The 27,577-nt window shown below is 29.0% G+C and overlaps 1 protein-coding gene and 1 long non-coding RNA gene across 9 annotated transcripts in view; one reads left to right on the top strand and one right to left on the bottom strand.

The window, feature by feature from the left end:
• Window positions 1–27,577, bottom strand: part of LOC126743117 (semaphorin-1A) — a 628,852-nt gene that overhangs the window by 222,113 nt on the left and 379,162 nt on the right. The gene's annotated exons all lie outside the window — the stretch shown is intronic.
• On the top strand, window positions 20,946–21,689 carry LOC126743123 (uncharacterized). The gene is made up of 2 exons (XR_007662790.1): window positions 20,946–21,085; window positions 21,512–21,689. It is a non-coding gene; the product is annotated as an uncharacterized LOC126743123 (long non-coding RNA).

Below are 27,577 nucleotides of genomic sequence, written 5' to 3'. Positions count from 1 at the left end.
TTGATATAAGTTTATATATAAATATTTAGTATAAAACAGCGTTATTAAATTTTTCAGAAGTAAATCCCGTGTCAATTTTTTTAAATATTTGGTTAGATTTTCCTTTCAAAATACCTCAAAGATTTACGTATTTTTTACGTATTCTTGGTCAATTTTTATATATAACAATTTCTATAAAAACACTTATAACAACTTTTATTCCAATACATCCCAAGAACATTCTAACCTAAAAGCGAAAATAGGCCATAATAAAATATCATTGCAAACACAAACAAAAACCGGTTGCGTGATACAAACGGCTTCGACCTTTCCGGAACTTATGTATATCTTCAGCGGGGGTAATTTGTTACTTTATTCCAGGATTTCCTGGAGGTACCTACGTCTTTATTTAAATCCCCCTTCCCCAAAAATACCCATAGAGAATTTGATTTATTAATCCTAAGCCTTTTTAACCCAGTTAGAAAGTTCTCCCATTAAAGAGAACTTTAGTTTGCATGTTAGATCGAAATTAAAAAACATCTGGATTAATAACACTCGCGTTGTACGGTTAATTAAAAATATTTTAAATCGGGAAATCGATCGAGGGCGTTGCAGTGTTACATTCGTAAAGTTTGCGTTCGTAACCCGAACTTCCGAGTGCCTTTTCACTTATTTTGGCGAATTTATTCCCATTATGTTCGAGCGTTAACTAACTTTAAATAGGTTTTACATGTGTGAAATTGAAATTTGTGGTGTCTGAGGAAAGTTTTCTTAGCACGTGCTCTTACACGGGTAGGAACCTTTAAAAAGAGTTTTTTGGGAAACTTAGAGGTTGATTTATTAATATAGTCTTCTGAATTCATTTATCAATTTCGTGAAATTCTGGAAAAAAACCATTAAGTTTTAATCTATAGTTGCTGTCCAAGCTAACCTCAAATTAAACCCTTCTAAAAGTTTGTATAGATGAGTCAACTCAATCAAAATGTCCACTTTACCTATCAATTTTAGTACTAATAATGCATAATTTAAATGACTATGATGCACCTTTAATAATAACTAGCTCCTTTATTGACAAAAGCTGCTTTTCCATGAAAATTTTTGGTTGTCATGTGTTGAAACTATTTAAAATTCCAGTAGGCATGACGCACCTTTTTATAAGAATTAAGGGAAGTAGTTCACCTTGTCCATTAAAATTATGCACAATTAACTAGGACAGGTGGACAAGTAAATTTAAAGCATTTTTTGTGATTGATTATTGTATTATTGTATCATTGTAAAAAAATTTAGGAACATACTTTTATTAACAACGTCAAAAACTGACTCACGTTTACTGTCGTTTAATTGTTTCCTTACTGTTTAATTTTCCTAACTGGTATAATAACCCTATAAATACCCGCCAATTAAAGTTTAACGAGATTTGTAAATTTATTCTTCTCTTCGAGATATTTATTAAGCCGATGGCTTTTAAAAGTCGCTTTCTTGGATGTGCTATCGACTTTTTTCTTTAACGTTGTTTTTCCGTTTGTTCTCATTATAAGGGAGCAAATCTCGCATATAATATAATGGATCAAGACAATTTTTTTCCCAGATGTCATTTTGAGGGTTGAGACTGTCATTCTTACGTCAAAAGATTACTTAAAGACTTAGCCACGCCCAAATTTAAGAAATAAAAATATTAAAAGTTTAGAGACAAGAACTGATAAAGTTCGAGTAAACTTGAGTTGTTACACGAATTCAAAAAATTAAAATTTTTGTTGCAACTTGTTGCGCAACAACACGTTGAGCAATCGATTGTTGCAAAAATTTTATTCCTAAGATTTTAAGCGATTTTTAATAATTTAAAATATTTTCAGTATTTTCCAAATAAATACTGATTCCTCTGCATCCAATATTCAAATATTTTCTATATTTTAAAATAATTAAATAATTAATATGTTAAAAAAAATAACGAATAGAAATATATAAATAAACAAAAAAGAGTCTTAAATTTTTAGTCAAGTATCTTAAACAATTTATGAATAATCTATTTGGATGTCAATTTAATGAATAAACCATATTAAAGTAAAATAAATGAATTTCTTTGGGATTCAGAAATTGGCAAAAATATTAGATTTTGCAACTTTTAAAACAATTTATTAATTAAATTCGTGTATTTTATTCATCACCTGAGTATGCTTTTCTACTGTGTTATGCGGTTTATTGATGAATTTGACGAAAACAAAATTATAAAATTCTTAAAAAACATAATTAATTAAATTGAAATATGTATTAAAAATGTAAATTTATTTAACAATATAAAGGTGTATTAAAAAAAATTATGACAATAAGAATCTCGCCTTTTTATACGTTATATATTAAACTTCATTTATTAAAATTATTGGTAAATTAAGTTTTATAACTTTTATAATGTACAAATGAGACCTTAATAATTAAAAGAAAAATAAATCAATTTTAATTTCAAAATATTTATGCATTAAAATTTATTCAAACATCCAGGTTTCTTTTCCAAATTAACAATATTACCATTTATTTATTAAAAAAAAATATTTATTCAGTCTAAATAAAAATCAAAATTTTGCAGTTTTTTAAAATTAATTATTTATTTACTAACCGGAATTATTCCTATGAATAAAATATTCCTACTGATAATTGCTCTCTTTATTCCTTAAAAACATTATTCGTTATAATGACATAAATTGTGTTCAGAGAGTATAAAAGTGCATTCATTAATTGCCCATTGAAGTTTATTCACTACAATAATTGTATTAAACATTGTCAATAATTTTTTAAAGAATTTGCTTACTTTCTTTTTATTTTCCGTTACCGATAGTTTATTAATTAAATTGACCACGACATATTGGAAAAAATTTCCAGTTTTTTAAAGAATTTATTTATTAAATTTATATGATTAAAATTGCAGATAAATTTTTAGTAATTTTTTTTACTGAAATAATATATAGGACTTTTCATGGTCCTTCACCTTCAAGAATGTTCCTGTCATTTACCACTAAACCTCCAAGTTAAACGATAAAATGCTAATCTAATATATATTTTTTTGTGCACACTTTGTAGCTAAAACATCAAATCTCAAGAATATTTTTTCCCAGATGTCATTTTGAGGGTTGAGACTGTCAATCTTACATCAAAAGATGACTTAGCCACGTCCAAATTTAAGAAAAGAATATATTAAAATTTTAGAGAGAAGAACTAACTTATAGGAATTCAAAAATTGAAAATTTTGTGTTGCAACTTGTTGCGCAGCAACCGATTGTTGCAGAAATATTGCTCCTAAGATTTTAAGCAATTTTTAATAGTTTCAAATTATGTTTGCAGTATTTTCCAAATAAATAATTCGTCTTTTACATCCAATATTATTAATATTTTATAAATTTAATAATTAGTATAATTAATTAAAATAATAATGAATAAAAATATATAAATAAACAAAAAGATCCTTAGATTTTTAGTCAATAATCTCTTCATAAAAAAAGAAGTACCTTGAACAATTTATAAATAATTTATTTGAATGTCAATTTAATGAATAATTTATATGAAACCAAAATAAATTGGTTCCTTTGGGATTCAGAAAATGCGAAAGTTATGCGATTTATTGACCAATTTAACGAAAATAGAAGTTTATTAAGAAAAATAATTTTTTAAAAAAATATAAATTTCTTATTATGTTCAATATTTATTCATAAAAAAATATTTGATTAAATTAAAATATGCATTAACTATGCATATTTATTTAACAAAATAAACGTGTATTAAAAAATTATTACACCAACCAAGCTGAAACTCGTCTTTTTATATGTTATAAATTAAACTTCATTAGTTTTTATAACTTTTACAATGTACAAATAAGACGTAAATAATTAAAACAAAAATAAATTAATTTTAATTTCAAAACATTTATTCATGAAAATTTATTCAAACATACAGGTTTCCTGTCCAAATTAACAATATTAGCATTTATTTATAAAAAAAAATTATTTATTTAGTCTTCTAATAAATAAAATAACAATCAAAATTTTGCAGTTTTTTTTAATTAATTATTGATTTATTAAACGGAATTATTCCCATAAATAAAATATTGCTAATCATAATTGCTCTTCAAAAAAATTATTCGTTATAATGACATAAATTACTTAAATATTTTAATTTTTTGCAGGAAGTGCATTCATTAATTGCCCATTGAAGTTTATTCCCTACAATAATTGTATTAAACAATATCATTAATTTTTTAAAGAATTTGCTTACTTTGTTTTTATTTTCCGTTACCGATAGTTTATTAATTAAATTGCAAAATTTTAATTTCAAAATATTTATTCATTAAAATGTATTCAAACTTCCAGGTTTCTTTTCCAAATTAACAATATTAACATTTATTTATAAAAAATTAAACATTAACATTTATTTATAAAAAAAATTATTTATTCAGTCTTCTAATAAATAAAATAACAATTAAAATTTTGCAGTTTTTTTAAATTAATTATTAATTTATTAAACGGAATTACTCCCATGAATATATTGCTAATCATAATTGCTCTTCAAAAAAATTATTCGTTATAATGACATAAATTACTTAAATATTTTAATTATTTGCAGGAAGTCCATTCATTAATTGCCCATTGAAGTTTATTCACTACAATAATTGTATTAAACATTGTCATTAATTTTTTAAAGAATTTGCTTACTTTATTTTTATTTTCCGTTACCGATAGTTTATTAGTTAAATTGACCACGACATATTGCAAAAAATTACTAGTTTTTTCAAAAAATTTATATGATTAAAATTACAGATTTTCAGTAAATTTTCAAGGACTTTTTGAACATTTAACACTGAACCTCCAATTTAAACGATAAAACGCCAATCTAAAAAAAAATCTTTACACGTGACATGCACATTCAAAAAAAGCCACTACTCAACTAGTTAGTAACTTTATTAATCAATAAATTACTAGAACGGATTGGGGGAGGTAAAGTTTCCAACAAGTTTCGCACCTTTTTGGCAGAATAATTCTGGAAACGTAATTTATAACGAGTGACGTTATTCGTCGGTAGGTAATTAAGTTTAAATGGTTCCCCATTGCAGCTGCATAGATGTGTGTAATACCGTATGAAACTTTGATATCCGGCGCCGCTGCTGTTTAACAGCGAACGCTGTTAATTACTTTATTCGTTATAGTTTCGGTTGGTTCAGTTGGTTTGTCTTCTTCTGAAAAATAATTCCGAATTAAATCCACTTGATTATGTTTTATATGGTTTATTCAGTAAATATAGTTATCCTATAGTTCCTTGATATAAGTATATTTTTCTTTAATTTTCAAATGAAAAATAATAGAAGTACAATTTCCATTGTATGCGTTGTTGATATCTCTGTTTTGCCGATGCTTGTGGCTAATTTAATTTAATTAATTGTACACCCTAAAATAATATTAATAAATATTCAAAGGGTGCATCGCAAAAGTCCTTTTTTATTTAAATTGAGTTTATACCTCGGTTCTTCTAAAACCGAGATGCATACTTGGAATTTAACGTTGTAAATTTAGTAATTGACATTTTGTATTTTTATTTTCTTCGGCATATAAATGTTTTGTTAAATTTGAATTTCATTCACTCTATTCAGAAACCTAATCAAGAATAATTAACAAAATCCCTTGGCGCGAATCAATCCATCACTCAAGCACCCCATAGTAATTAATTAGCTCTACAGACAAGTACTCCTCAAACGAAAAAGAAAACGAAAACGGAAAAAAACTAGCACCGCAGTGCACTTTTTCGATCTACCTCTCCCTCTCTCTACCACATCGGAGGATCGATACTCCATCTTCGAAGGATTTATGGGCATTTTGTTGTATAAAGCCAACAAAGTTAACGGGATTCGCCTTTTTTTGTCCCTCAAAAACCGCAGTCTCCCGGAAATGTGACACGGAGATTCGTTTGATTAATGGCCGTAGATGATGGCAAAAAATATCGAACTTATACCGAAACAATTCGGCTTTCACAAGGCGGATAGTAGGGAGAAGAAAATGAGGCTCATCCTTGTCTTTTCTTGTCAAAATTTATATTGGAACTACCTCGGTGATAAGTAAAATCTGAATATTGTTGCGACGAATTCATAATGAGTTACTTATTTTATTGGGTATTATGTCACTTATAACAAAAATCAATTTAGAAAATACTCATGTAGTGATAAAAAGAACTGGCAATATTTGCAATAAAGTATATTAATACTATAATAAATACTGAGAGAATCTAAACTATAATAAAATCATCTGGTAATGCATGTTAAAAGTCCGGCTCGTGTTACACAGTTTTTTTTACTTTAAGAGATTATGAATCTTTTAAATAAAAATTTTAAAAATTTATGTTTTTTTTGTAACGTTCTGTCATTAATGCCTTATCTGATTATTATCCTGTTCTAAGTGAATTTCACATGATTTTTGTAAAAAATCTAGCAAGACTTAACTATAGCGGAATATTTAATTCATCAAACTAGAATAGACTTTATTAGAGATGTACTAATGCTACTTGGGTACATGTTTTGATGTCTACAGATTCTCTAGAAGAATTTCACAACAACTTAACATAAAATAATGCTTTAGCAATTTAATAAATGTAGAGGAACCGTGCTGCTTCTAATAACTTAAATGTAGTACCTATTAAACGCATAATCATGTTTTATATAGAGAACTAAGTGAATTCAACAAATTACCAAATGATGTAAAAACTTAATGTGCAAATGTTCATCATTCAATCATTTTAAGAGGCTATTGAGAGCGCATGTATTAAGTACATTTTAGGGCCTATTGCTAACTTATTCTTTTCTCTTTATTGTATTTGATACAATAAAGAGTTGTTAGTGTGTCATACTGGATTTACTTACTTTAAGTAATTCCCTCGATGATGTTTTGTTTTTTTTTTTGAGGAAAAATTATTTTGGTTCTCAAAAATTTTAGTAAATTTGTTGGTCAATTTATAACATTTAACAATTTAAAGTAAATTAAGTGCAATTATGTTGCTCCTTTCCGGTACTCGCGATTCACTTTATTAAATTACGAAATAAAGTTTCACTGGTGACAGTTATCGCCGGGAAAATTTGCATCATTACGCATTTATTGGCGAAATGAAATGCACGGGGAAATTTACGGTCGTATGGTTAAAAATGCGATGGAAATTCGCCATAATGGCAATAAAAGGCCCAGAAATCAATTTTAGTTAGAGAACTTATTTAGGCAACCCCCATCGGAAAATCATTGGAAAGTGACACATAACAAAGTCAATTTTATTTGTTTATTTCAATGCATTTATATAACCTATGACACAAAATATATTTCAATTTCGCTTATTTTTCTTATTAATATTTTCTAGAAATTTCCAAATAACACAAGCTGGAAATAAAACAGCTGTTTAGTTTCAACCCAAATCTCCTACCCCCAAAAGCAAAATTTCTAATTTATATTTGTGACGTCGCTCGGTGAAATTTATCATCTTACTTGAGTCTGATAATTGGTTCGGTGGCCCAGAAAAACGACAGATATTTATTGCGACAACAGGTGAGGGTGAGGAGGACAAAGATACCGTCTCCTTCCTATGCGTGAGGGTGAAAGGGCGACTAATAAAAATTAATTAGGACTGCTCGACACCCTTACGTCGTCTTAAGTAATTTTATTTTAGCCTTAAAGTTTCAATTAATGTAAATTTTGGATTTAAAGTGTACGGGTTTCGGATTAGTAAGACAGGAAAAGAAAATTCTGTGTTACTTATAGAAAATCCAGAGCAATTTTAAAACAAAACAAGCCAGGTTGGTTAGAAAGTTTAAATCAATTGGTGGTTATGAGAGAACTGAATTGCCCATATTTGGAAGGAACTTAAAATAAATTCATCCACCCTAAACTTTGCTCAGTAAGATTTTTTTTTTAAATCACTGTTTTGTATTAAATATTTACAATTATACGTATATATAAGTATATCAAATTTAAATGAACAAAGTGTATTAGATTAGATATTAACAACGAAACCAGCTGTTATTTATGCCTATTATTTTGAAAAACAGTGATTTTTTAAAACAATTTCTTACTGGTAAGGTGTGTGGGGTGGATGGGGGGCTAAGGGTAGGATTAATAAAAAACGCCTTTCTTTGCAGAAAATGTCTTGAGAAAAAAATAGTCTATCTATAGTATATCTAGTAAAAAGTAAAAAAACTTTATTTTATTTCTCAAAAAAAGTCGTATCACTATAAAAATTGCGGTAATGGTGTCATTTTTAATCGCAGATAAGTGGAAATTTATTCTCTTTTTCGTTCTTATTATCCATTCTAATAACGCTGTTTTTATACTAAATATTTATATATAAAATTAGATCAAATTTAAATAAACACTGATATTAAATTAAATATTAAATAAATATTTTTTGCAAAATATTGTATTTCATTTACATAATCCTTGCCCCCCCACCCACCCCAAACATTTGCTCAATCAGAAATTCTTTAGAAAATCACCGTTTTTCGTTCATAATACCTAATCTAACAGCACTGATTTTTTATTAAATATTTACTAAGATACATATATAAATATATCAAATTTAAAAAAAACAAACTGTGTTATTAGATTAGATATTAACGACGAAGCCAGGTGTTATTTATGCCTATTATTTTGAAAAACAGTGATTTTTTAAAACAATTTCTTACTGGTAAGGTGTGTGGGGTGGGTGGGGGGCTAAGGGTAGGATTAATAAAAAACGCTTTTTTTTTCAGAAAATGTCTTGAGAAAAAAATGCTTTTTGAGGTAACTATAGGTAATAAAAAAAAATTATAGTTTTTGCATCTATCTCACATAACCTTAAGGTACTCTAGTAGAAAATAAAAGAAACTTTATTTTATTTCTCAAAAATAGTCGTATCACTATTAAAATTGCAGTAATGGTGCCATTTTTTATCGCAAATAAGTGGAAATTAATTTTCTTAAGATAAGTCATTAAGTTTTGAAAATTCACTGTTTTTCGTTTATAGTATCCAATTTAAGTTTTTATACTAAATATATATATATAAAATTAGATCAAATTCAAATAAACAGTGATATTAAATTAAATATTGAATGAATATTTTTTGCAAAATTCTTGTTTTTCATTAATATAACCCTTGCCCCCCCACCCACCCCAAACATTTGCTCAATAAGAAATTCTTTAGAAAAATCACCGTTTTTCGTTCATAATACCCAATCTAATAGCACTGTTTTTGTATTAAATATTTACTGAAATACATATATAAATATATCAAATTAAAAAAAAACAAACTGTGTTATTGGATTAGATATTAAAGATAAAACCAGCTGTTATTCATGCATATTATTTTGGCAAACAATGATTTTTAAAAACCATTTCTTAATGGTAAAATGTGTGGGGTGGGTGGGGGGCTAAGGGTAGGATTATTGAAAAATGCTTTTTTTGCAAAAAATAATTTCCTGAGACAAAAATGCTTCTTAAGAAAATTATAGGTAATAAAAAATCTATAGTTTTTATATCTATACTTTTCTCACATAACTTTAAGGTGTTTGAGTAAAACGTGAAAAAACTTTATTTTATTTTTTCAAAAGCATGGCGTATCATTATAAAAATTGCAGTAGTTGTTTAATTTTTTATCGCAAATAAGTAGACATTTTTTTTTAAATAAGTTATTATGCTCTGCAAAAATTTCTGTTTTTTTTTTGGTTCTAGAAAGCTTTTCATAACCTAGGTTCAAGAATATAATATAAATCTTATAATATAATAGCATGCATGAAGATCTAAAATATTTAAATATGACATAATATAGTATAGGTATGCGAAAATTATAATAACAATAATCTATCCTTGACTGTCAAATATAAACAATTTAATTAAATAGTTAAATCATTCTGCTCCACTTTCTTTGCGATATATCAACATTCGATGGTAGGGCTGATATATCATGGTCGGCTCGTGTTGATGTTTCGTGCATTTTCTCGGTTATTTTCCTGGAGACATTTTGGATCGTCCCGGTATTCCATGGACAATGGCAGACTCCGGTTTTCCAGAAGTACCTCGTCAAGGAGTCAAGTCACAACCCAACTGTCACAGCATAAAGAAACCAGCAGTCGCACTCCGCTCGAAAATGTAAGCGAACTAATAGCATCCTTAACCATACCGCAGCCATATTCTCCGGATGCCGAGCTCACTGTTTATCGAACTGTGTTCATAGGTGTATCGCCTAGTTCAGCGCCGTACTTAGTGACTATTTTGATAGCGTTTTTACAAAGCGTAGCGTTTTTTATAAAAACTTTTCTGATTTTAATTAAAATTACTCAAAGAATGGTCTCTTAAATTTATGGTACATACCTAATTAACTTCCTGCACGTATTCTTCTATATCGTCGTTTTTAGATGTAGAAATGCGATGTTTATTTTTGTTTAAATATTTTGTTAATGTATGAACTTTAATAATATTAAAAAATAAATATTTGTACTATGTAGGTATTTTTATTTTACAAGATAATAATATCTAAAAAAATGTTTAAGTCCGGCTCTAGCCAAGGCAAAAGCCGCGTGGACCGTAGCGAGTGTCAGCGGCATCCCTACTCTAAGCAAATATGCCGCGCCTGCATTAGTACACATGCACCGAACTCGCTTATTCAAACCAATGTATTTTTATTGAAGTGCGACTGCTGGTTTCTTTATGCTGTGCAACTGTGGAGCACGTCGTATAATAAAAGATACTATGAAATAGAATTATTAAAAGACAATACATAAAACATAGAAAAAAACAACATTACATATAAAAACCATAAAAAATTACCTAAGAACTAATTAATCTTACAAAATGATAATAGCAAATTTGAGGGATTTAAAACCATTAAAATAGTCACAGTTTCAGACAAAACAAGAGACAAATTTAACAAAACAATTATTTTTATAAATCATTTAGGATACAATTTCAGAAAATACATAATTTTTAATTAACTTTTTAAATGCATTAAAATTTATACATTCTTTACTATTTTTTGGCAGTCGATTAAACGCTAACAAACCTTTATTCAGAATACTGTTTAATATTTGCGTAGCGTTGCATCGATTGACTAGGATGAAATCATTACGGTTTCTGGTATAATAGTCATAAACATTCATTAAGCAATTAATTCTATTATCACAAATGTAGGTAGATAACATTCTATTTTTAATCTTAAATAAAAATATAAAAGTATGAAGCATTATTTTTTGCTTTACAGAGAATAATTGCAAGACATTTAACATAGTTATCATAGGTATATATCGTTTTGTACTATCTGAAATTCGGCTATTTTATATTTGGGTATACTGAACAATAAAGTCGAATAGGATTGTAAATGGGGTGCCGTAGCAAGCAATTATAAAGTAATAATTTTGTATAGGTTGTAAAATTTTTGCCGATTCGAGATACAAAACAAACCTTTTGCGAAAATTTTCTTAATATATAATTACAATAAGCATAGAAGTTCAACTGAAGATCTAATACTATTTCTAGTTATCTAGTTTTTAAAGTCGAATAGTACACCTCAAATATTTGATAAAATTCTTGTAAAAAATCACAATTTTTCGTCCATATTATCCAATCCAATAACACTGCTTTTATACTAAATATTTATATATAAAATTAGATCAAATTTAAATAAACAGTAATATTAAATTAAATATTAAATAATATTTTTTGCAAAAAACATTGTTTTTCATTAACATAATCCTTGCCCCACCCACCCACCCCAAACATTTGCCCAATAAGAAATTCTTTAGAAAAATCACCGTTTTTCGTTCATAATATCGAATCTAATAGCATTGTTTTTGTATTAAATATTAACCAATATACATAGATATAATTATATCAAATTTAAATAAACAAACTGTGTTATTAGATAAACGAAACCAGCTGTTATTTATGCATATTATTTTGAAAAACGATGATTTTTGAAAATAATTTTTCACTGGTAAGTTGTGTGGGGTGGGTGGGGGGCTAAGGGTAGGATTAATGAAAAACGTTTTTTTTGCAGAAAATAATTTACTGAAAAAAAAATACTTATTGAGAAAATTATACGTAATAAAAAATCTAGGTGCTCGGGTAAAACGTGAAAAACTTAATTTAATTTCTCCAAAGCCAGAAAATTATGAACTATGCACTATAAAAATTTCAGTTTTAGTAGTATATTAATTTAAGTATATACGACTCACCTTTCTTTATTATTTTTGTTTCGAATCAATTAATAAGTAACAAAACAACTTTTTTGTGCCCTAAACAGTACAAATAACATTTACCTTGTTTCATAGAGATACAATAAAAAAAAAAAAAAACGACAACAAACACGTGTTCTGGCGCGACGTTCGACAAATATTAACGTTATCGAATAAAGTTCAGTCGAGTATCCCATTTTCGAGTTCTCCCCGTCAACTTACAAATTCGATTTCGAGTGTGACTAAGTTACCTAACGGGCGCACATTCTCCTCTCCGTTTTTCCTTATAATGCCGATGCAAGGAATGTTTTTCTACTCCGAAGAGTTTCAATTTGTTTAACGGGATTGTCCTACCGAACTTTTTGCAAGGAGGGTTAACTCGGTTAGCATCGGACCAGCAGCAAGTTAATGGTTTAGAAAATAGGTTGGAATTAATTTTTTTTTGTGTGGGCCAGATTCGATTTGTAGAAGATTAAAAAAAAGTATAAAACAGCATGACCATGATGAATTTATACTATATAAACTGATGCATAATTTAATTGAACATGACTATCGTTTGCTTATTTTTAAAATAAAAATTTCTTGATCTAGGAAATTTAAAGTTACTGGGGAGAGGGGCTTCTTAATATAGTCTGTATGCCCTGAAAGTTTCGTATTTCTAGGTCTCATCAGTCACAAGTTATTTAAGTCTAAGCATCAAACTGTGAACAAATAAACATTTCCGCTTTTTTTATATGATTATATAATTTCAGAACTACTACCTCGATCTATTGGAAATATTTATTAATTTCTGCTATGATTTACCCAATTACATAGAAAAATCACCTTTTAGTTACCATTTCATTAAGATTCGTTGAACTGAGATGGAGTATATAATATGAATATATGAGCCTGGAATATATGGAATTATAGCATTTTTTCCAACCAACTATGATATTGACTTTCCTGCAAAAGAATTCTCCTCGAATTGAGCATACGCCATAATCTTAAGCAACCTTTCCAGGTAGTTAAAGAAGTATTAAATTATCCAGGAAATTTTTCTTCTTGCAAGCTACCGAAACAAAACAATCTCTATTTGTTTGAACATAGAACCTACTCTAAATTTTAACTAAATTTTAGCAGTTTATCAATTACATAGACCTAAACATAAACGATACTGCATTATCAATTTCTTATACGACTTATTACAGTGAACCTTTTGATGATATAGACTGTTTGTAAAATATTAAAGATAGCTCTTAATACTGTCTATGTGCCCAAAAAGTTTCGAATTTATCGGTTTTATTAATCAAAAATTATTTAAAATCAAACATCTAACTGATGCATAATTTAATTGACCATGACTATCATTTGCTTATTTTTAACATAAAAATTTCTTGAGCTAGGAAATTGCAAGTTACTGGTGAGATGGCTCCTTAGTAATATAGTCTGCATACCCTAAAAGTTTCTTATTTATAGGCCCCATCAGTCCGAAGTTATTTAAATTTAAATATGAAACTAATCTAATATTTAGAGAAATGACACATAAAACTACCTATAGGCCCTAAAAGTTTCGTATTTATAGGTCTCATTAGTCAAAAATTATTTAAAGTCGAAGGATCAAAATGATCCAAATTTGATTGAACGTGACTGATATTTATTTATTTTTTCCATTAAAAACTATTTGTGCTAAAAATGTAAGATTTTCTAAAGATATGCTCTATAAGACTGTCTATAGTCTCTGAAAGTTTTGTATTTGTAGGTCTCCTCACTCATATGATATTTGAGTCCAAGCATCAAATAAATGCACAATTTAATTGAATATGATGATCATTTGCTTATTTTAAATATAAAAAATTCTTGAGCTAGTAAATTAAAATTTTCTAGAGAGATAGCCCTCAATACTGTATATATGCCTTTAAAGTTTTTTATTTATCGGTCTTATCAGTCAAAAATTAAACATCAAACATTAAACTGATGCATAATCTTATTGAACATGACTATCATTTAACTATTTTTAACATAAAAAAATCTTGAGCTAGGAAATTGAAATTTACTAGAGAGACAGCCCTCAATACTGTCTATGTGCCCTTAAAGTTTCGTATTTATGGGTTTTATCAATCAAAAGTTATTTGAAATCAAACATCAAACTGATGCATAATTTAATTGAACATGACTATCATTTGCTTATTTTTACCATAAAAATTTCTTGAGCTAGGAAATTGAAAGTCACTGGGAAGATAGCTCCTTAATAATATAGTCTGCATAGCCTGAAAGTTTCTTATTTATAGGCCCCATCAGTCCAAAGTTATTTAAATTCAAATATGAAACTGATGTAATAATTGAATAAATTTGACTGCCATTTGTTTATTTTTTAATTAAAAACTACTTGAGCTAAATAGAGAAAATTCATGAGAAAATTATCCAAGGTACTTCTTATAGACCCTGACAGTTTCGTATCTATAGGCATCATCAGTCAAAAGTTACTTAGGTCCGTGGATCAAAACTGATGCAAAATTTAATTGAACATGAGTCCCGTTTGTTTATTTTCAAAATAAAAACTACCTGAACTAAAGAGTGCACATTTTCTAGAGAGATGACGCATAAAACTACCTATAGGCCCTAAAAGTTTCGTATTTATAGGTCTCATCAGTCATATGTTATTTAAGTGTAAGCATCAAATTAATGCACAATTTAATTGAATATGACGGTCATTTGCTTATTTTTAACATAAAAATTTCTTGAGCTTGGAAATTGAATTTTTCTAGAGAGATAGCCCTCAATACTGTCTATGTGCCCTTAAAGTTTCGTATTCATCGGTTTTATCAATCAAAAGTTATTTAAAATCAAACATTAAACTGATGCACAATTTAATTGAAAACAATCTTATAATAACTGAAGTAATTTTTTAAAGCCGTTATTTTGGTTTATGTATTAGAAAGAGAGAGAAAGAGAGACCGTACCCCCCTGAAAAACCAAATTTAATTTCGAATTTACTGCTCGGAAATATTAAAATTTGTTCAAAAACTTCATTAACACCAGCTATAAACGGGCTATTTGGATTAAAATTAAAACAAGGGCTGACAAGCTGCTGAAGCTAAAACAGCTTAAAAGTTTCCTTAATAGATTTTCATAATAAAATGTCGCCTCGTAGTGCGGCTGGCGTTTTAATAAACTTTTAAAGGACAAAAATACTATTTAAAAAAAATTATAGATAAATTGTTAAATCCATAAAATAACTTTTTTTTTGTTATATTAGGTTATAAAACCGGTTCCGATTTTATTGCCGAAATGAAAGCGTGCAATCGATGGGAAACTTTTCAAATAAGGGACGGCCGAACTTAATATTTCATGTTTATGCACTCGACTTAAGAATTATTGGCGTCCCTAAAGTTTTATGGCCTGACTGACTATTTTTTTACTTTTTTTCCTTTGCTCCTTTCGTCGGGTTTATTACTTTACGACTCCTAGTTTAGAACTCTGGCTAGGACCAGTAAGAAGTAACAACTGAGTCATTTAACCAAAAACAAAATATAACAATAAAACCATTAATTTTAACAAGAATTTCTGAAAAATAAAATTTTACCTACAGTCCATATCATCAGAAATCAAACGGAACGTTTGGTGGATTATTAAATAATGTTTAATGCAATAAATTGTTTAAGTACTATAAGCAAATAAATGGAGCTAAAGAAGAAAAATTAAAAAATACTTCCAGGCAGTTGAAGTAAGAGGACTCTCGTTAAAATCCAGAAGAAGGGACTGTGAAAGACCTGGATAAAAAAATTTTAAATTAAAAGAGATAAAAAGAAGCGACTTATTACATATTTCTCTCTCTTTTACACTGGGAGAAATGACTTCCTTGAAACCTCTAAAGTCAACATAATAATATTTGGTCGTTAGACACTTAGAAGATGTATTATAATTTGATATATGACAGGCAAAAAAGTTTATTATTTATTTCTATATCTCCTACGCAGTTCAAGGACTCCTAAAGGAGGGTAATTAAATGGCGGTTTTTCTACGTAACTGGGTAAACTATGCCAGACAAACACAATTTCCAGAACATCCAGGTAGTAAATTCACATTTACATGACATAAAAAAGAATGGAAAAGTTCAATTTTTATTTGTATATCTAGGTCTCAATGTGATGCTTGGATTTACATAACTTTTTGCTGATGAGACTTACAGATATGAAACTTCTAGAGCTTATAGGCAGTACTATGGACTAAATTTCCAATATATTTTCACTTAAGTAGCTTTTAATTTAAAAATAAATAAATGACAATCATGTTCAGTTAAATTGTGCATTAGTTTGATGCTTGGGCCTAAATAACATGTGACTGATGAGACCTACAAATACGAAACTTTGAGAGGCTATAGAGACAGTATTATAGGGCAAGTTTTCAGCAAATTTTAGTATTTTAGAACAAGTAGTCATGTTCAATCAAATTTTGTATAATTTTGACCTTTGAACTTAAATAACTTTTGACTGATGAGGCCTATAGACACGAAACTTTTGAAGCTTATAGGCGGTACCATGGATCGGTAGTGCCACAAATTTTCCATTTTTTAACTTAAGTAAATTTTAATAAAAACATTTTATTTCATTTCATTAATTTTATATCATTTTGAAGTTTGAATTTAAATAACTTTTGATTGATAAGGCCTATAAATGCAAAACTTTCAAGATATATAGACTATATTAACGGCTATCTGCGTAGTAAATTTCAATTTCCTAACAAAGGAATTTTTTATGTTAAAAATAAGCGAATGTTAGTCATGTTCAATTGAATTATGCATCAGTTTAATGTTTTACAATTGATATTTGACTAATAAAACCGATAAATACTAAACTTTAAGGGCATATAGACAGTATTGAGGGCTATCTCTCTAGTAAATTTCAATTTCCTAGCTCAAGAATTTTTTATGTTAAAAATAAGCGAATGTTAGTCATGTTCAATTAAATTATGCATCAGTTTAATGTTTGATGTTCGATTTTAAATAACTTTTGATTGATGGGGCCTATAAATACAAAACTTTTAAGACATATAGACTATATTAAGGGCTATCTGCATAGTAAATTTCAATTTCCTAGCTCAAGAATTTTTTATGGTTAAAATAAGCGAATGTTAGTCATGTTCAATTAAATTATGCATCAGTTTTTTGTTTGATGTTTGATTTTAAATAACTTTTGACTGATAAAACCGATAAATACGAAACTTTAAGGGCGCATAGACAGTATTGAGGACTATCTCTCTAGTAAATTTCAATTTCCTAGCTCAAGAATGTTTTATGTTAAAAATAAGCAAAAGATAGTAATGTTCATTAAAATTATGCATCAGTTTAATGTTTGACGCTTGATTTTTGACTGATAAATACTAAACTTTAAGAGCATATAGACAGTATTGAGGGCTATCTCTCTAGTAAATTTTAATTTCCTAGTTCAAGAATTTTTTATGTTAAAAATAAGCAGATGACCATCATATTCAATTAAATTGTGCATCAGTTTGATGCTTGGACTTAAATAATAAATGAGTGAGGAGACCTACAAATATAAAACTTTCAGAGACTATAGACAGCCTTATAGAGCATATCTTTAGAAAATCTTAAATTTTTAGCACAAATAGTTTTTAATGAAAAAAATAAATAAATATCAGTCATGTTCAATAAAATTTGGATCATTTTGATCCTTCGACTTTAAATAACTTTTGACTAATGAGACCTATAAATACGAAACTTTTAGGGCCTATAGGTAGTTTTATGCGTCATCTCTCTAAAAAATGGGCACTTTTTAGTTCAGGTAATTTTTAATTTTAAAATAAACAAACGAGAGTCATGTTCAATTAAATTTTGTATCAGTTTTGATCCTCGGACCTAAGTAAATTGTGACTGATGAGGCCTATAGATACGAAACTTTCAATGCCTATAGGCAGTAGGACCTTAGATCATTTCTCCCATAAATTTCCTTTATTTACCTCAAACAGGTTTTAATTAAAAAGCAAACAAATTTATTTAAATTTTACATCAGTTTGAAGTTTGAATTTAAATAACTTGTAACTGATGGGGTCTATAAATACGAAACTTTCAGGGCATGAAGACTATATTAAGGGTCATTTCGGCCGTAATTTTCAATTTCCTAGCTCAAGAAATTTTTATTTTAAAAATTAGCAAATGATAGTCATGTTCAATTAAATTATGCATCAGTTTAATGTTTGACGTTTGATCTTAAATAACTTTTGACTAATGAGACCGATAAATAAGAAACTTGCAGGGCATATAGACTATATCGAGAGCCATCTCCACAGTAAATTTCAATTTCCTAGCTCAAAAAAAATTTATTTTAAAAATAAGCAATTGATGGCCGTGTTCAATTAAATTATGCATTAGTTTATTGTTTGATGTTTCATTTTAAATAACTTTTGACTGATGATACCTAGAAATATAAAACTTTCAGGGCTAATAGTCCGTTACATGAGCAACATTTCCAGAAAATTTCCACTTTTTAGTTTAAGTGGTCTAATTAAAAAATTAACAAATGGCAGCCAAGTCAATACCATTTGAAAATGTAATCAAATGTCCAAAAATCATCGTCAATAATTATTTTAACAATAATTTTAGGGCATTTCAAGAATATCCAAGAAGTCCTGTGTTATAAAAAAGTCAGAATCCAAAGAAATCTTTAACCCCTGGAACTACCAATTTCCAGAAACATTCCTTAAATACACCTCCCATACACATTTACATCACATAATTAGGATCTTTAATTATATGCTTGATATTGTATGCTCATACTTAATACCCAAACCCAAAACAATAGCAAACTAAATTGGAATCTGGTCTAAACTTCCTCCTCTCATTTTCTTTTTTTTTTTTTTTGTTAAATCGAATAAGACGATGACGCAGTTCATCCTTTACGTGGTGTCCGCACTCGAGACGATTTCCTTTCTCTTCTCGGGACAATTTGAAGTTTAACCGATCGATAAAATGGCCCATCAAGGATTGCGGTCGTCCGACCACTCCAGACTTCAAAAATACCCGAGAAACCGTAATTGGAGATTGAATTGTTCGGTCGCTAATGCGACAAAATTAGGATCGGGCAAGGAGAAGAGAGACCAACCAAAAAACTTAAATCAGTTTTATATTGGCACAAGAGAGATATAAAAAAGTTATTATTCAATACAGACCTCACAATTTTTTTTGATTTAAAGCTATTGTGGCCATAGAGGGATTATACCTTTTATATCGAGGAATTAAAAAAAGAAAAACTCTCTCGATTATCTTATTCGTTCATCTCTTTGTTCTCCCTCCTCAATAAAATCAACCAAACCGTGAACGAAACTTGTCAATATACGGAAGCCACATGGAAACGTCCTTTTCCCTCTCCCACTAGGTCTCCTCTAATGGAAAACAATTCGCTCGCAAATAAAGTTCCACTTAAAGTCCTGTTATCCCGATTTCCACCCTCAACTATAATAAAACTAAAATGCCATTTTAAGGATGTACGCCGACGGGGGCACACGTAATGGCAAAACAAAAACATAATTCTTATTAAAATCTCCGGCGTAGGAAATTTACTTGGGATACGCGGGAGGCAGAAAGTCGGTTAATGGTCGCCATTATCACACAATAAAGCGCATTTGTGACCGTTGCGCGCGGTTGTTAAATTTAAATTATGACCGGTACGACCGGGAATTTATATGAAGTTAACCGGGGAAATCTGGGAGTAATTTAAGTTTAATCATATACCCGCTTGTGTGTGTTTAAGGGTGGATGTTATCGCTTTGGCACGGACCTTAAAGAACGTGATCGATTGCTGATCTTTATATATATACAGGGTGTCCAAGATAAGGATCCTAAGCATGGAGATCTCAGTATCTATTATGTACTTTGAAGTGTATTTAAATGCCGTTGAAAAAGTTCGAAAATGTTCATGGTCTGCCGAGATATTGGGGAAAAACCGAAATTTTTTTAAATCGATTTTATATTTTTTTTCTGGTCTTATTTTATAAAGTATAAGAAAACTAACAACACTTTTTTATTGGCACTTTTTAAGAGTGCGTGACGGTGTTTTTAGGTTTTATATCCGACGTTTCGTTTTCGAGAAACCATCATCCGCTTAATTGTTTTATATGGCCCGGAAAAAAGTATACCCTGTATCTGATTCCATTTGTTATTACAAATTCAACGATGTCACTTTTTTTTATTAGATGCTAGAATACATGCGATTTTTCTATTTTTTATTTAATCATATTTTTCAGTACTTAAGTAGTTTTTTAAAAATCATTTAATCGTAAATTTAGTATAATAAACCACTTATTTCTAAAAAAAATTCATGTTTTGTCTGGTTTGTGTTTTCTCGTTTTCGTTTGTATAATATACATATGTTTATGGTAATTGTATAGTTTTTGCTAATTCTTTTTTAAAAATATAATATAGTAATTATTAAGTAATCTTGTTGTATTAGTTTCTGATTAAATAAACGATATACCTCAGTAACTATTGAAGTTACAGCTTAGGTTAAATTAGAAAAAATTTGCATACTTTGAAGGGTATTTAAATGCCGTTGAGAAAATTCAAAAATTTTCATAGCATACTTTCGATTGTTTCAATTCCTATTGGCAACATATTGTATTTTTTTAGACTATTAAAAAATAATGAATTGTGAGCATTCTTCTTGCTTCACTTACTTCTCGATCGCGTGTTAATTAAACATCTATAAACGAAGGTACATATAATTATAAGGTTTGACTTACTTGACAATTACAAATAATCATGTCAATCTGCCTTATTAAGTCGATTTCAAAATTCATTATTTATATCACCAATACCTATTTTTCTCTCGCTAGCTTTGAAGTTTTTTAGCCACATTTTCCAATTTGTTAAATCTGTATTAAATGTAGAGATTAGAGGTAAAAATTATATTTTTATGTCAATTTACTGCTAATTTCGCGAAAATATGGAAGTTGTCCCTTTTTAAAATCATTCGATCCAGTCATATACCAAAACAATCATATAAAGTAAAATCTTGTATCAGATCTAGTTCTTCTAGTCTATAATAGAGGAAAAACTTGCTTCTGGTTTAATAATTTAAATTTAAGTAATTTACACTAAATAAACCATCAAGGTGACATAATGGTAAAATTTTACCATAATACTTATTTTAATCTTTTAAATCTATTGGTAGATCAGCTATCCTTGGAGTATTTTGATTGTTGTTATGGGTTGAAATTATTTTTTGTTTAGGATCTTAAAGCTTTTTTAGTTCCGTGCCGCCATTTATTTATAGCATAGGAAGGTGGTTCATGATCATTAAAGTAATTTATTTATTTATTTAGTAGGTCTCGGTCCGCTTGTTTTTCTCAAGATTCTCAGCAGTGGGCAGAGCAAGCAACATTATATCATTTAAAAAATTCATCCATTATTCGCAAAAAGACTACTAATATGTAATGACAATGTAAATATGTATGACTAATAATATGTAACAAGGAGGAAAATAAACTTGCAGTCGAAATATTTTGCTCACAATATTGATCAAGGATATGTGTTTGTTAGCGCTAAACTATTTTAATGTTTTTTGGGTGGCTATTATAGATATAAACTTAACAAAGAAAACCCAAATAAAAAACTAAATAATTAACGTATTCTCATTCAAGTCTTAATTATATGTATACCATAACTCAAATATAATATAAATGCATCACAGACAAAAATAATAGGAATTAAGAGTTCAAAGGGATGTGTGTACGAGAAATCCAGCAATTCATTTTGATCTTTATTTGCAAAAAAAAAATTACCTCTTAGATTGTTAGGTAAGGCATTATATATCTTAGGAGATCTGAAGCTAATACACCTTTTTCCAGCAACATAGTTATGTAATACCCTAATAGATTTTTTATCACCTATAATTTTCTTAAAAAAAACGTTTTTGATTAACCCTGCCCTTAGCCCCCCACCCACCCCACACAACTTATCAGTGAGAAATTGTTTTCAAAAATCGTTGTTTTCCAAAATAGTACGCATGAATAATAAGTGGTTTCGTCGTTAATATCTAATCTAATAACACAGTTTTTTTTGTTAAATTTGATATAATTATATATATGTATATTAATAAATATTTAATACAAAAAAACAGTGCTATCAGATATTATAGACAAAAAACGGTAATTTTTCAAACAAATTTCTTACTGGGCACATGTTTGGGGTGGGTGGGGGGGTAAGGGTTGTGTTAATTAAAAACAATGTTTTCGCAGAAAAATAGGTATATTCAATATTTAATTTATTAACATTGTTTAATTGAATTTGAAGTTCATATATAGATATTTAGTATAAAAACAGCGTAATTAGATTGGATATTGTGGACGAAAAACTGTGATTTTTCAGAAGAATTTCATCAAATATTTAAAGTATTATTGAGTTTAAAAACTCGATATGTAAATCCTGTGTCAATTTTTTTAAATGCCGTAATTTTCTTTCCTTTGTACGGAATCGTACACGTAATAAATATACCTCGACCATAAATGGTTGATAAATATACCAAAACCAAAAAAATTCGCTAAAAAATCGTTGAATAAAAATATATATAATGATAATAATATATGATATAATGCTTGAATTAATAAGCATATATTATGTATTATGTTTCATAATAATATAATAGGTAAATTTTTAGACCACATTGTATTTTAAATTAAATTTCATATCTGGAGAATGACCTCTATCTTCAAAATACCTGATTATTTGGATTCCTAACCTAAAATATTGTATAAAACCATAACCCATGTAAGCTTTATAACAATACATGTAATAGTATTAATTCTAAAGTTCCAGATCTGTTTCTGCTGAAAGCCAAGTAATGTTTTCCCACTTAAGGTAAAAGTCAGAAATTTTGTCTTGTCAATATTTAATGACAATAAACTATTATTTTACCAGCATTTTATATTTGAAATAGCAATCTCTACCTTTTTAATACTTGTCGCCTATTTTTCCCCTACAAAAATATCAAAAATATCAAAAGTATGCCATTAATATAAACATTAAAAAGAAAGGGACCAAGCTCATTACCCTGTAATACACCGTATTCAACAGACATATATTTAAAGACTGAACTTTTATGTAATATTCAACTTCTTAAAAAAATTAGTGCTATTAAGTGCCTGGAAGAAAACATAAATATTTTAACTCTCTGGGAATATTCCAGGTGAGCTTTCTGGATTTTTTAGGCAACTAAAAGAAAAGGCTTCCAGGCAGTTGAGGCTCCTTTAAAAATTATTTTAACTGCTTGGAAAAATTTATAAATTAATAATAGACACACCGAAAAATAAGTTGAAATGTTGAAGGTTTTGCCAAAATAGTTTTTTGTTTTTAAAACCAAGTATGACCAAGATACTGTTTTTTCTCTTGATTTATTGCCATGAACCATGGCAGTTTTGCTTTTTTAAATTTACACTGGATTACAACATCAAATATATTAATTAAAAAATTATTAAGAACCGCCACCTTTTAATTATAAATTTGTAAATAAATTATGTAATCAGAGAGCGTAAAATTTAAAAACTCAATCAATAATTCTTAAGAAAAAATGAAAATTAAGCAAACTTTTTTTAAAATTCAGCTCAAATTCGCTCAAGGACACCAACCATATAGATCGTATTCATATATTTTAACTCGATCCAAAATTCTTAATATGTCTCATTTGATATCGACATCGAACTTAATAAATTTTGTAAATTGTTTGTAACATGTATAGCATCCCTAAATTTCGTTAAATGAGGCAAAAGGGACCTTCCATTCCAATAGATTCTCCATATCTTAAAAACTATACAAGGGCAACATAAATTAATCAAATACAAAAACAAGAAACCGTGATGATATCTACCAAGAATTAGTTAGGACTGATAAAGGCCTCTACAACCCCATGTTCCAAGCTACAAAAGAAACAAATTTCCAATGTTTAAAAAAGTACTGCGTAAATACCTTACCGAGACATTCATTTAGTATTCAGATTTATTCAGCATTAATTAGAATTAATAGATATTGTAACGAAATTCGGGAACACACTTTTATTGTCAACGTCAAAAGCACTAACCTAACTCGCCTTGACTGTCGTTTAATTGTTTCCAAGGTAAAAACTGACTAAACAATTAAAACTGAATGAATTGTCACGAAGCGCGTCCTTTTTAAAACCCGATGGAACAGTTTCGAAATATTTAGAATTATCTTCATTGTTTTTGCCCAAAGAGACCAATAATTTTAGGAGAATACTGACAGTCAAAGCAAGCAAGTATACAAATTTTAGAAAATTAAAACTACAGGGATTTACAATAATATAACCTAAATAACCTAAATTGGGGCCAAAATGGGGCTCTCGAACAAGATGAACTACTTAAAAACTAAACACTATAGATGAAAATAATAAACCAAACGTAAGTAGAACCCTAAAGAAACCCTACGAATCAATTTTAACTACAGAATACTAATAAAATTGTACAAAAACTAGCAAAATAATTAACGTATTTACATTTTCATAATAATATTGTAATAGATATATATGCATTGTTGCGTAGTTTAAAATTCATTTCCTTGTTACCAGTGTTAATCACTGTTTAAAGGATGATTTATATATGCAAATTGTAATTAATATTTCTTAATAAATGTTTTCAAAATAAAATTATACACATTTATACCTATTAGAAGCCAAAATCTAAAAGTACGTATCAAACTGAAAAACAATTTAAAGTGTGCCTCATATCGCGTAACTTTTAAAGTTGGAACGGAAAATACATTTTGCAAATGTTAGAAATCATAGGTATATTAATCAACTGGAGGAAAATTACACTTATAGGCTAAATATTATATAAGAAATTGCATTTGCACTCGTTTCAGCCTGCGTATATGACAAGCATAGTGGTCTTACCAATATACAGTACCGTACAGAAATACTTGTAAAACCAAATAAAAAATTTGTATAAATCCAAGTATATTGAAGGTCCTGGAAACAACTTCCTCAATGGGATAGGAAAATGGTAGTGTAGACTCCAGGGTCACTCCTAGATCCCGTACTGATGAACAGGTTTTTTACTCAGACCAGATCATGGTCTTTTTAGGTCTGATTGAAGTTTTAAACAATCTTCAAAAGGAAGTGATTTAATATTTTAGGTTATCAGCAAAATATAGTTTAGAGAATTGACAAAAATTCTTATTCTTGAACGCTAACAGAAACGGTAATTGTATTATAATTATTTCGTCAGGTTCTGTTTAATTAATTAAAATGAGCATAACTTTAATGGGTATAATGCATATTTTTTATAATTTATTATTGCAATCACAGTTTTCTATTTTCCTTATATTTTTAAGAAAATTGCTTATTATAAAAAAATATTAACATTTTGTTTAAAATATCCTTTCTTCCTAGTCTTATTTACTTTCAAAAAAAAATCATACAACAATTGTTTTTGTTCAGGTCTCTTTTATGCGATGTGAATTATCATACAATAGAGCAAGAACGTTTTAGGCATTCTTGTGATTCCCGAAGATTATCCCTTTCACCCTGAAACACACTGGCTAGTGTTATTTGTTATGGGTTTAGATGCTACTTTTAAGCTCCAACCTAAGATCATCCATTGCTTTTATTAATTCCGGTACCCTCTTAAAGCCCCTCTGGCCCTTTTAATTAAAAAATGTTAACTGGCGAGAACCCTTCAATTCCATAAATTTACTCTCAAAAGCAGTCAATCCAGAGCAAGATTTTTAGTGAAAAATCTGGTAGAGCCACATAATCGATCCATTTTCGGTTAGAATTTTTGCAATTTTACAATAAAACACACGTTTATACTCAAGTCCATTAAACTTTTTCAACTTTAATAATAAAACTTGTCTATTGGGTTACCTGTGAACATTCTTATGCACTAAGCTAAGCTGAAATAACGTACGGAAACAAAATCTCCTTGTAATTATCCCGAGTAAAACGGTGGTCCTTAAATAATATTGCAGACGACAGTTAGGGGAGAAAGGGGCCTAGCAATTAGAATAATTCCAATTATTCCGTGCCCAGATTACCAGCGGGGGTAGGTAGGTACCTACTTGGGCTATTTATTGCTCGGACGTAATAAATGCAAATGGGGTCCTCTCGTGGCGTATAATTGAGATTAGGACGGTATATAGTTGCAATTATCATGCATAATTTTAATGGATCTGACGTACACGTTCTGGCAATGCGGCCCTTAGACACAAATGCAATAATTAATTTATTACAGAAAAAAGTATATTGTAAAATTGTCAATGATTATTAATATTTATTTTTTAGTATAAATTTTTAAATGGTACAATGTTCAATTAAATTTTCTGGAACATAAATCACTAACTAAATTCCCCCCAAGAAATAAGACCATACTTCAATTTGTTTCCATATTTCGCATCAATACTGAACGGAAGGTCCAAGGTCCCGAAGTTCAAGAAGGGAACGAACGGAGACCGACATAATGGGATTTAGAAAAACGATTTAGGACGACATATTTTTATTAACTCGGAACTGAAATATGGAAATTGGGGTCCCTGGGCGCCGTCTCGGTTATTTTGTGTCCTCAGGTGCTCGAAAACTGAATTAAATGCCAAATGTGCCCCCCCCCACACTGCAATGCGGCAGAAAGAGAGAGAAAGAAACGTGTTTCCATGACCGCATTTTATCAGAATGTCTATATACAAGTTGCCTTGCTCATGAGGAACTTTTGCAGATAATCAGGATTCATTGTGAATAAATAAGGAACAATCCAGGGTTGTTGAAAAATCCTAAACTTTGAAAGTCGATATAATTAAGTTCACTTAATAAGTAATTCATTTCGACAAGATTTACCCGTAAGGAAGGGAATAAAATGGCTGCAATCTATCCGGGAGAAAACAAAACAAGCAATCTTTTGTCTGAGGCATCCCCTTGCATGTCGCCTTAAGAGCCCCCCCGTTCGGATGTTCTTGACATGCAAATTTCAGGGAAGAAAGAATTTTTCCCTACTACGGACTCGGATGTGTTTTTTTTCCTTCCTCTGTCTCCGTTTATCCCGGATTATTTGTTTTAGGTATTCTAAATTAAAATTTGTCTTGGGTTATAGGGAGTGGGATACGTATGTCGCGGGGCAGATTGGAAAATAGATTGCTTTTACTGCGGGTGAGATAGACCTAAGGGTTGTTTTTACGATCGAAGTAAAATGCGATGGTTTTGAAAAAACTTGTTATTTTAATATGAAAAAGAGATACAAGTTGTGCATTATACTGGATAAAAATATTTTTGAAAATCGCCAGCTTCGGGTTTTTAGCTTGATTTTTATATTCCTCTTCAGACCCAGGCGACAATAGTGTGTGCAATTTTTATTTGGTTCACTTGGAGTTAACTAGGGCACCATTTTAAGCTA

This window comes from Anthonomus grandis, chromosome 12, assembly GCF_022605725.1.
Source record: "Anthonomus grandis grandis chromosome 12, icAntGran1.3, whole genome shotgun sequence".
Taxonomy (NCBI): Eukaryota; Metazoa; Arthropoda; class Insecta; order Coleoptera; family Curculionidae; genus Anthonomus; species Anthonomus grandis.
The sequence above is the reverse complement of the archived record's forward strand: the minus strand, read 5'-3'. Positions and strand labels throughout refer to the sequence as shown.